Genomic DNA, 11,880 nt, shown 5'->3' with positions numbered 1-11,880 from the left:
TATGTAGTGCTTAAGTACAAATGGGAGGCATGGTTTTAAAAAAAATATGTTAATATAAATTTATGGTCCTACAAAAAAGCATTTAAACTAGATGGTCTAAGTTTATCTGCCTGCTTGGATCCACACTGTTATGTTCCCCAAAATCAATAGAATCAATATACTGAATCATCAGCAGTTCCATTATGTGAATAATGGTTCACAATAAATGAATCTCTTTTTTCTGAGAGCTTTTCCTGGCTTCTCTATCTGGCCTGGATAAAAAGACAAGAAGAATTTCTTGAAGGTCAGTCCAAAATGCTGGTATGGTTAAGTATTCTACGTGATCTATAGTTAATGTTTCCATTTTTAGTTAGGATATACTTAGATTACTCTCTTAAATTCATTGTACAAGGCAAACAGGAAAGCTCCACCTATGCCTCTAAGACCAGGCACCCCTGAAGAAAGCTTTGCTACCCTCATTTTTGGCAATCCTCTTCCAGCAGTGATATATGATAACAGCGCCTTTGTGCCCAGGCTGCATCATCATTTGCTGCCTTACCACATCAAAAGGATAGGAGACAGCCAGTCACTGTTTGTGCGAACATCCAGCTGATCACATTATGAGTGTTTCGGGGATCTGGAAGCCTACCTTCTGCTGTGTCATAAATTCCAAAGTAGGCTGCTCCATAAACAAGAATACCCTCCACTGAGACATGGAAACCTTGATACTAGCCAAGAATTCCATCACACTTGGTGATTTTCACCACGCAGTCTCCCAGGCCTTTGAATTCTCTCTCAGTGCCAGATTTCCCAACATCAGCTGCTAAGCAGGTTCTCACAAAATCTAAGGAAGAGACAGCAGGGAGAAGAGGTTCCAGCTGCACCACCAGAGGCAAGATTACCAGCAAAATACCTCCCAAACTGTGTGTACTTGTCCTCTCCTCCCCAAAACACCTGCTTATATTTGTCTTTAAAGGCCAAATTAAGGGCCTGGGTGGGGAAAGATCTGATAACATTTGCTAAGTAACCTGACATTTGTTCCTTTGGAATTTGGACTATACTATCCATTATGCCTTTGTACTGCTTATCAGCAGCAAATTTATTTGCTTGCATGCTTCACTTGCTATGGTAGTCTGACTCTTTAGATGGGGGCCATCAAAGTCGCGGAGATAGCAGCAGTGATACCGCCAGCCAGGAAGTCCTTAGCAAAGAAGGGGGCCTGTTCTGTCATGGTTACAGAGGGGGCAGGTGGTGGAGTTGGAGGCAGAGAGCCAATATGAGAGGGCCAAAAGCCAGAAAACACATTGCTGCCTGTGTAGCCCCTTGCCAAAAAAGATTTCATCTTTTTAATGTTATGAAGGGTGTCAATGTGTTGTGGCTCCCGGGGAGGCAGAATAGATACATCTCTAGTATCTCCTCCCCCTGCCATTCTCCAAGGGAGACTTTCATTCCTAGCAGAAAGGGGAAGAGGGTTCCCCTCCACCAACCAGGTTCAGGCTAGAAGCTGACCTCTCTATATTCCTCTGAAAGAGGGGATACCAGGTTAGAATTACATCTATCTGCTCCTTTAAATATTATTAGTCTAGGCTAGGGGATGTAATTTTAAGGTTCAATCTAAACTCCTGATCTCTATTTATCAAAGGAAAAAAGAGGGACTCAAACTCTATATCTAAGACTTGACTCCCTTTCTACCAAATACCAGTTCCACAAAGAACATACACAGAAAATAGCAAAGAAGCCCTTTATCTAAGTCATTAGCAAAACAAAAATCAGTGAAAGTATACATAGGAGACCATAGACCAGACAATAAAGGGTGAGGGAGCTCTTCTTGGCAGTGAGACATCTCAGCTCAACCAGAAGAGGGATTCCCAGACATCACCTAAAGGGGAAATTCCCTGAAGTCTTTAATGTGACAGGCTATGGATAGGGACTTGACAGAGACTGCCAGCTCCTCTCACATCAGCTTCCTCCCAAAGTCTTCATCTCCCATCAGCACCCTGAAGAGAGCTGGGCGTCGTCCAGCTTCTCTCGCAAAGCTAGAAGCCAAAAGAACTTGCTTGCTTTCTCTTCCTTTCTTTCTCTCTTCCTTCCTTTCTCTTTTTCTTTCTTTCTCTCTTTCCTCTTTCTTTCTTTTTCTTTCTTCTTCCTTCCTTTCTTTCTTCCTTTCTTTTTCTTTCTTCCCCCTCCCTCTCTCCTCCCCACCTCCACCCCACCCCTTATGCAGGCACATGACACTGATCTCAATCAGTGATTAGAGAGCAGAACTAGGTTACAAATAGATTCCAAGTCTAAGGAAGGGGATTACCCCATCCCTGAGTATCTCTCTAGGACTTGGGAAGTATCCCCAGCTTCACAGAGCTCACGTAGAGCAGCACCAGAACACCTTACCTTGCTGAAGAATTAATTCAGTATTCCAAGTCTTCTTGTTAAGTCAAGACGTTGTCCTTTATTCTCATAGCTGTAAGGGAAATCGTACCTCAAATAAAACAAAAAGCACCGAGGTCAGGTTCTCCACCACACAGCAATGCTGTTCATTTTTATTGTTTTTTGCACTACATTGAGAAAACTTAAGATGAACAAGGGGAATACAGGGAGATAAATAAGGATGGTACAGAGTTGAGCTAGCACGGCTCAGTGACTCAGTTTGTAGTTGGAACATTCTGAGAAAAAGTTAACATTTTAACAGGAACAGTGATTACAGTGTGCTGGGCAGATCCCTTCCATTGTTCTGTCTAGAGGCAGTCAAGTTTTTCATGGGATCGATCATTTCTCATAGACCTTCACGGTAGTAATTTCTCTACCGTAATGCCAAGCCCTAGAAGCACAGCAACTAATTAGGCCTATAGTCCTGATTCCATAACCCAATATTCTTTACCCACCTGAATTCAAATCTGGCCTCAGACACTTAGTAGCTGTAAGTAACTTAACCTCTGTCTGCCTCAGTTACCTTGATTGTATAATAATTGGATAATTGTGTAAAAATTGGATGATAATAATAACACCTACATCCCAGGGTTGTTATGAGGATCAAATGAGATAATATTTGTAAAGCACTTAGCCCAGTGCTTGGCACATAGTAAATGCCCAATCAACACTTATTCTTTTTCCTCCCCCATTCAGAGAGTCCAAGGCAGATAGATAGTAAGGTCTCATCAGTGGTACTTTTATCATAATTCACTGATATCCTCAAAAGGAACAAACTATTTCAGAAGATTCCTCTTCATTTGTGTTTATCCATCCTCAAATAACTAAGCAATTATTTTCATTGCTTACCCCCGACTTGGAACATTACAAGGCCTACTAGGTTCATGTCTTAGAACTTCCAAGGGACTCTGTCCAGACTTGGCTATAGTAAATACAGAAGGTCGGTATTTTACATTAAAATCCTGAACAACCCGCAAAATGTAACCCTGTTGCAGAATAGCTCGTGACACAAAGGGCCCCAGTGCATTTGAGAGGATTTATCACCTCACTATCTTATTGCCCTCATACGGACATCTAGAAACTTCACTGTATGACACAACCTAGATATTGTATCCAACTCTCCATGCAAACACAGTGTTGATAAGGTTTAAAGCAGAGGCAAATAGAATTCTTTTCAGAGCTGATAGGAAACATGACCGAGCAACTATCAGTGCACAATCTTCCCCCAGAGACTTGTATCACCTTGATCAGTTTGACTCATGTACTAGGTAGGGCTCCTAGCAGTTGATGCTTCTCACCGCTCAGTTATGGCAACTACTGCCACTCTCTGAAGCTTCCAAAAGGGGAAAGTGGCTAGCCTTTTTTTGGCTTTCTTTTAAAAAATACATGTTTTATTGATGCCATTATTAAAATATTACATCTAATGATCCTCTATCCTCTGTTGCCCCTTACTTTCCTGATTGGTTGGCCCCAGCCATACTTCATTTTGCTCTCTGCTCCCTGGCTATCTTTACATCAGCTGCCACAGCAAATGTGTCCTCTGCCCTGCCCTCCTTCCTTTCCAGTTCTATAAAACTTGAACTCAGTCAAAAGGCTGAACCCAAGGACCTAGGCCTCGAGGCCGAAGGTTCCCCACCCCTGTCATAGGCTCTTGACTCAGTACAACAAAGTAGTCACTTCAGGGTTTCTCCGTTGTTTCAGAAGACAAAGGCTTGCTCTACATTGTACCTCAAACATACTAGAAGGTCAGTTTTTTGTTTTATTGTCAGCAGGAACCATACCACAAGCAAAATTATCAGAATGAAAAAATAAAACAAAAACAAAAGCCTGGCCTTTTAGTACATTTGAAGTATAATGCTGAGCAAGCCTGTGTCTTCTGAAACAACGGAGAAACCCTGAAGTGACTACTCTGCTCTTCTCAGACCTAAGATAGTCTCTGTCAAGGACATTATTATTCAGTCGTTTCAGTCCTGTTCAACTCTTCATGACCCTATTTGGGGTTTTCTTGTCAAAGATACTGGAGTGGTTTGCCTTTCCTTCTCCAGCTCATTTTACAGATGACAAAACTGAGGCAAACAAGGTTAAGTGACTTGTCCAGGGTCAAACAGTAAGCGTCTGAGGTCGGATTTGAACACAGGTCTTCCTGACTTCAGGCCCAGTGCTTTATCCACTGTGCCACCTAGCTGCCCAAGGACAATTTGATTGGGACAATTTCTTCCCAAGCTGCTGGACAGTATGTTTTCTCCCCATGCAGCACTTCTGAAGGCCTAAAAGTTTAAAAGAAATACTCTTCCAATCTTCCCAAGTTCTTTTAAATGCAAGTGGGTTGTTTATTTAAATTACTCAGGGTATATCCATATGCAAAATGCTCCAAATAATTTATAATTAGAGAAATGGAAATTAAATCAGTTCTGAAGTTCTACTTCACACTCATTAGATTGGCAAAGATGACAAAAGAGGAATGTTGGAGGGATTGTGGGAAAATTAGGCACTTTAGAGCACTGTTGTAGAGCTATCAATTGGTTTAGCCATTCTGGAAAGCAATTTGCAACTAACTATACCCCCAAGGTTCCTAAACAGCAAGTAGCCCTTGATGCAGTAATACCACTACTAGGCTGATACTCCAAGGAAATCTAAGAAAGAGGAAAAGGTCCTATATGTACACAAATATTTATAGCAAATCTTATTATGGTGGCAAAAACCTAGAAATGAAAAGGGTGCCCATCTATCAGGGAATGGCTGAACAAATTATGGCAAGAGAATGTAATGGAATACTATTATGATGTTTTTTGTTTTTTTAAAAATTCAATTTTATTTTATTTTTGGTTTCAAATTTTCTCCTTCTTCACTCATTGAGAAGGCAAGAAAAACAAATCCCATTACAAATATATATGTATATATACATATATACATACAAGTTCCTGCATTAACCACACCCCCTTCCCCCCCAAAAAAAAAGAAAGAGAAAGAGAAAGAAGGAAAGAAAGGAAGGAAGAAAAGAAAATGTTTTGATCTGTACTCTGAGACTATTACTTCTCTCTGGAGGTAGATAACATGTTTCATCATGAGTCCTTTGGAATTATGTTTGTGTTAGAGTTCTTAAGTCTTTCAAAACTGTTTGTTTTTACGATGTCGATATTGTGATAGAAACTGTTTTCCTGGTTCTGCTCATTTCACTTTACATCAGTTCATACAAGTCTTTCCAGGTTTTTCTGAAACTATCCCCTTCATCATTTCTTATAGCACAATGAATACTCTTGTGTTGCAAGAAATGAAGAAAGAGATGATTTCAGAGAAATCTGAGATAACTTGTATGAACTGGTGCATTATGAAGTGAACAGAACCAGCAGAACAATTTATATCATAATATCAATATTGTAAAAACAAACTATTTTGAAAGACTTAAGAATTCTGGTCAATGTAACGCTCAATTATGATTCAAAGGACTGATGATAAAGAGTGCTGCACACCTTCTGTCAGAGAAGTGACAGACTAATATGCAGAATGAGAATACATTTTTGGACATGAAAAATATTTTAATTTGCTTTACTTAGCTATGCTTATTGGTTATAAGAGTTTGATTTTCTTTTTCTTTTTAGTGGTGGAAGATGAAAAAAAATGCTTACTAATTGAAAAAAATAAAATTTAACTAAAAAAAATCTTTTGGGTTGTTTCCCCTTGCCACATCTAAGATACAGTGGATGAGCTTCCCACTGAGAATATAAGGGAAAAAATTAAGTTCCTCGTATATAACAACAACAATAGCGTTAACTAGCATTCATATAATGTGTTAAGGTTTGTAAGATGTTTTACAAATATTATCTCATTCGATCCTCACAACAACCCTGGAAGGTAGGTGCTCTTATTACCCCCATTTTACAAATGAGGAAACTGAAGGAAAAAGAGGTTAAATGATTTGCCCATGGTCATACATCTAAATTGTCTGAGGTCAGACATATTCAAACTGAGGTCTTCCTGACTTCAAGTCCAACACTCCAACACTGTGTCACCTAGCTGCCAATCAAGAACAACTTCATAATTGTTATAAGAGCTGTCCTAAAGGGCATGGTTGGCTTTGGGAGGTCCTTTTCACTAGACTAACTCTTCAGGCAGAGGCTGGACAGTCATTTGTATTTTCAAGAAGAATGATGTTCGGGTAATTTGGAGAAGATGCTCTCTGAGGTCCCTTCCCACTCCTAGATTCTATGAACCCTCACTTTTTACAGTAGAGAAAACTAGACCACAGAGAGGTGGAGTGATTTGCCCAAAGTGGCAAAGCTAGAATTCCAGTCTCCTAACTCTCAGCCCTTTGCTCTTTCTATAACTTTTGGGCAGGTCTATTTGCTTTGTTCTGCTTATATTCTTTAATTCCTGGGAACCTGGTGGAACAAAGTGTTTCAACTGTCACCTCAGTACAAAAGCCAGTTCACTAAGGAATGAGAATAATCCAGGTGATTCTCTACATTGATACAACTCGTTGTTCCAAGAACTCAACCATGCCTTGTTCTAACTTCTCTTCAATTCGAAGAAGGAATACAGATTTATTAATACCTCTCTTTCTACACCTGGGGGTAGCTCAGGCATAGAGAAATGACGTATCTTCTTTCATGCCAGGGAAGCACACTCAAATATCCATTAGTCCATCCATCCTTCTATTTATCAATCTAACCCAACAAGCAGTTTTTTCTGTATTTTTTTATCATGAACTTAATCACCAATGAATAAAAATGTCAATATGCCAAAAACAAGGAGAGGACTGAATGTGAACCCTTGAACTTCTTTTATGTATATGTACAGTTTTCTTAAAAGTATATATTAAATTTAGTGTATATATTTAAAATATATAAAGTCATATAAAATAAATACATAATGTAAAATATATTAAAAGTACATATTAGGTTAAATGTGCCATTGAGCTCAGTACTAGGAATACAAAAACAAAAAGAAAATATAATTCCTGTCCTCAAGGAGCTTATATTTTACTGGTAGGTGCAACATGCAAACAAATAAGTTTATATAAGACCATGAGGGAAGGGAGAGAAAACAAAGTGGATTGGGAAGGCCTTCCCATGAGCTAAACCTTATCTCTGAGTCTCTTGAATAGTCAAAACTTTTGATTCCTTATACTCATCATGTTTTCTAGGTTGGCTGCCCTCCCCTGGATCACACTACAATTTGGCAATATATACTTGTCAATGGAAATGAATTTGTATGTAGGCTCTTCCACTTGATTTCTACAGGCTCTAGCAAAACCTGTAAGCAAAGGTTCTCTCCCATCTCTCTTGTCCTCTCTATTCTCAGAGTCACCACCCTAGTACAGGTCTCCATGACAACCTTCTTGGATTGTTGTAATAGCCTCCTGACAGCTTTTCACACTTCAACTATATTCACCTTCTCATCTATCCCCTATATCACTGAAAAAATTATCATTCTAATACCTAGATTTTGTTAGGCCATGGTTTTGCTCAATAATCTTCAGTGGTTCCCCATTGTTTAATGAATAAAGTTCATACTGCTTAGCCTAGCATTTAAGGCCTTCTACAGTTTCATGACACCTTGTCTTTCTAGAACTCAGGAAGGAATTAGACTCAGAGATAAGGTTTAGCTCATGGGAAGGCCTTCCCAATCCACTTTGTTTTCTCTCCCTTCCCTCATGGTCTTATATAAACTTATTTGTTTGCATGTTGCACCTACCAGTAAAATATAAGCTCCTTGAGGACAGGAATTATATTTTCTTTTTGTTTTTGTATTCCTAGTACTGAGCTCAATGGCACATTTAACCTAATATGTACTTTTAATATATTTTACATTATGTATTTATTTTATATGACTTTATATATTTTAAATATATACACTAAATTTAATATATACTTTTAAGAAAACTGTACATATACATAAAAGAAGTACCCTGTACTTACCCTGTCCTATGCTAGCAAACTTCTCTTTCCTTCTTCCCTAAACCCTAATTTGTCTATTTAGGCAAAAAATCACATGCTCATAATACCATTTCCTGAATTTCCATGCTCATCCAGTTCATTCCTACTCCTCTCTAGCATCCGTCTCCTCCCTTCCTTTCATTGTGCCTTCTGAGTCCCCCCCTCCTCCCCTGCCTCTTTTAAGCACTAACAAAATCCTCTTTACTCTGGGTGTCTTCCTTCCTCACTCTTTCCAAATACTTGTACTTTGGGAAACTTTGTCCTCTCCAGAAGACACTCTATCCTGGGCCACCTTTACCAGGTCTGATTGTTTCTTCTTTCATGTCCTGACACAGGGAGCCAGTAAAAGGAGTTATCCTGCTCTTTGCTCCCCATTGCCTCCACGTCTTAGTGTATACTGTTCTTTACTTGTTTGAAAACTGACAACATGAAATGATAAAAAGAGCTGGACGTGGAATTAGGATGCTTGGAAAGTAGAAAAGTGCAGTAGGGACTAAAGTCTTCAAGGGAAGTTTGCTAGAGATGGTGAGCCTTGAGCTGGATATTGAGGAATGCATTGATTTTGTATTGGTGAATCTTAGAGCACGAAAAAGATTTCAGAAATACCTCATGTAGGGAGTGTGTGAGTGCATATGTTGTCCATGTAGTCAGAGGTCCCCAAAGTGGGTGATACTGCCCCCTGAGGGGTGCTGGAATGATGGGGGGCAGTTGGAGCCTCAGGTGAAATTGGGGGCCATTGAATATAGAATTCCACGTCTACTTCCTTTGCACTCAAAGCCAGAAGACGAAGATCTTTACTCTTCTAAGCTTTCCCAACTCTACTCCTCCTGCAGGTACATAGGAGGAGAGTCGCAGGCAAATGGGATCAAGATCCCAGAATTACACTTAAAAACATCATCAAAGAATGCTAAAGCAACCTAGATTGTTGAAATGTAGATAGGGACACGAGACTTGCCAGCTCCTCTTATGCCAGCTTCTTCCTAGATTCTTACTCTCTCTTCAGCAACCTGAAGAGAGAGGCTGGCATTATCTTTCTCTCTCAAAGCTGGAAGCCGAAGACCTGAGCCTGGATTTTGTCAGTTTCCATGGATTAAACCTATGCTGATAATTCCCAAATTTGTATGTTCAGGTCTAACTTCTTTCCTGAGCTCCAGTCTTGTATATCACCAACTACCTTTTAAATATTTTGAAATGGTTATCTGATTGCCATCTTAAACTCAGCATGTTAGAAAAAAAAGTTCAATATATTTTTCCTCAAACTTACCTCCATTCCAAACTTCCCTGTTATTCCCACTATCCACACCATCACCCATGTTCACAGCTTAGGCATCATCCTTAACTCTTCACTGTCCATTACACTACATAGTCAGCTGCCAAATCTTGTCATCCCCCTCACCACCATAATATCTCTCAGATATACCCTTTTCTCTACTCACACAGTTGCCCCACTATTCAGGCCCTCATCACCTCTGATTTGTTTCCCTGCTTTAAGTGTTTTTCTACTCTAACATAGTCCACTGTTGTGATTCAGTTGTTCAGTTGTGTCCAACGCTGCATGACCCCATGGCACCATAGCATGGCAGGCCCTTCTATCCTCCACTATCTCTTGAAATCTGTCCAAGTTCATGTTCATTGTTTCCATAGCATTATCTATCCATCTCATCCTATGCTATACCCTTTTCCTTTTGCCTTTTTCCAACATCAGGGTCTTTTCTATTGAGTCCTGTCTTCTCATTATGTGGCCAAAGTATTTAAGCTTCATCTTCAGTATTTGACCTTGCAGTGAAGAGCCTGAATTAATTTCTTTAAGTATTGACTGATTTGATCTCCTTGCTGTCCAAGGGACTTTTAAAAGTCTTTTCCAGGAGCAGCTAGGTGGCACAGTGGGTAGAGCACTGGCCCTGTATTTGGGAGGACCTGAGTTCAAATCTGACCTCAGACACATAACAGTTACTAGCTGTGTGACCCTGGGCAAGTCACTTAATTCCAATTGCCTAGCCCAGAAAAAAAAAAAAAGTCTTCTCCAGCACCACATTTGCAAATTGTTGATTCTTCAGTGCTCAGCTTTCCTTATAGTTCGACTCTTACAACCATACATTGTTACTGGAAAAACCATAGCTTTGACTATATGGACCTTTGTAAGCAAGGTGCCATCTTTGCTTTTTAGTATGCTGTCCAGATTTGCCATAGCTTTCCTTTCAAGGAACATCTTTTAATTTCATGGCAGCAGTTGCTGTCTGCAGTGATCTTTGGGCCCAAGAATATGAAATCTGAAACTCCTTCTATTTCTTCTTTCTCTATTTGCCAGGAAGTGATAGGACCAATTGCTAAGATCTTAGGGGTTTTTTAAAATATATTTTTTCATGTTAAGCTTCAAGACAGCTTTTACAGTCTTTTCTTTCACCCTCATTAAGAGGCTTCTTAATTCCTTTTCACTTTCTGCCATCTGAGTGATATCATCTGCATGTGTGAGATTGTTGATATTTCTCCCAGTAACCTTATTTTCAGATATTGATTCATTCAGTCTGACATTTCACATGATATACTCTGCATATAAGTTAAATAAATAAGATGACAATATACAGCCCTGTCATCCTCCTTTCCCAATCTTAAACCAATCAGTTGTTCCATGTCCGGTTCTAACTGTTGCTTCTTGGCTTGCATACTAGTTCCTCAGGAGACAAGTAAGATGATCTGGTATTCTCATCTCTTTGAACACTTGCCACATTTTGTTGTGATCCACACAGTCAAAAGTTTTAATATAGTCAATAAAGCAGAAGGCGATATTTTTCTGGAACTTTCTTGCTTTCTCCATAATCCAGTGAATGTTGGCAATTTGGTCTCTAGATCCTCTGCCTCTTTTCAAAAAACAGCCTGCTCTTCTGGTAATTTTTGGTTCACATATTGCTGAAGCCTAGCCTGTAGAATCTTAAGTATAACCTTGCTGGCATGTGAAATGAATGCAATTGTTTGGTAATTGGATCATTCCTTGTCATTGCCCTTTTTTAAGATTGGGACATAAACTGATCTTTTCCAATCCAATGGCCACTGTTGTGTTTTCCAGATTTGCTGACATATTGAGTCCAGCACTTTAACAGCATCATCTTATAGGGTTTTAAATAGTTCAGCTGGCATTCCATCACCTCCAAAAGCCTTAATGTTAGCAATGCTTCCTAAAGCCCACTTAACTTCATTCTCCAGAATGTCTGGCTCTAGAGCACTGGTGATGTAAAGATCTTTCCTGTACAGTTCTTTTGTGTATTCTTGCCACCTTTTCTTCATCTTTTTTGCTTCTGTTAAATCCCTACCATTTTTGTCTTTTATTACACCCATTTTTGCATGAAACTTCCCCTTTTCTGAAGAGATCTCTTGTCTTTCCCATTCTATTGTTTTCTTCTATTTCTTTGCATTGCTCATTTAAGAAAAACTTCTTATCTCTCCTTGCTATTCTCTGGAATCCTGCATTCAGTTGGGTATATCTTTCTCCTTCTCATTTCCCTTTTGCTTTCCTTCCTTCCTCAGCTATTTCTAAAGCCTCACC

The 11,880-nt window shown here is 39.4% G+C and overlaps 1 pseudogene; it reads right to left on the bottom strand.

The window, feature by feature from the left end:
- Positions 1–360: 360 nt before the first annotated feature.
- Positions 361–1,210, bottom strand: LOC114032849 (annotated as a pseudogene).
- Positions 1,211–11,880: the final 10,670 nt, after the last annotated feature.

This window comes from Vombatus ursinus, unplaced genomic scaffold (genome assembly GCF_900497805.2).
Source record: "Vombatus ursinus unplaced genomic scaffold, bare-nosed wombat genome assembly UNPS02005659.1, whole genome shotgun sequence".
NCBI lineage: Eukaryota > Metazoa > Chordata > Mammalia > Diprotodontia > Vombatidae > Vombatus > Vombatus ursinus.
The sequence above is the reverse complement of the archived record's forward strand: the minus strand, read 5'-3'. Positions and strand labels throughout refer to the sequence as shown.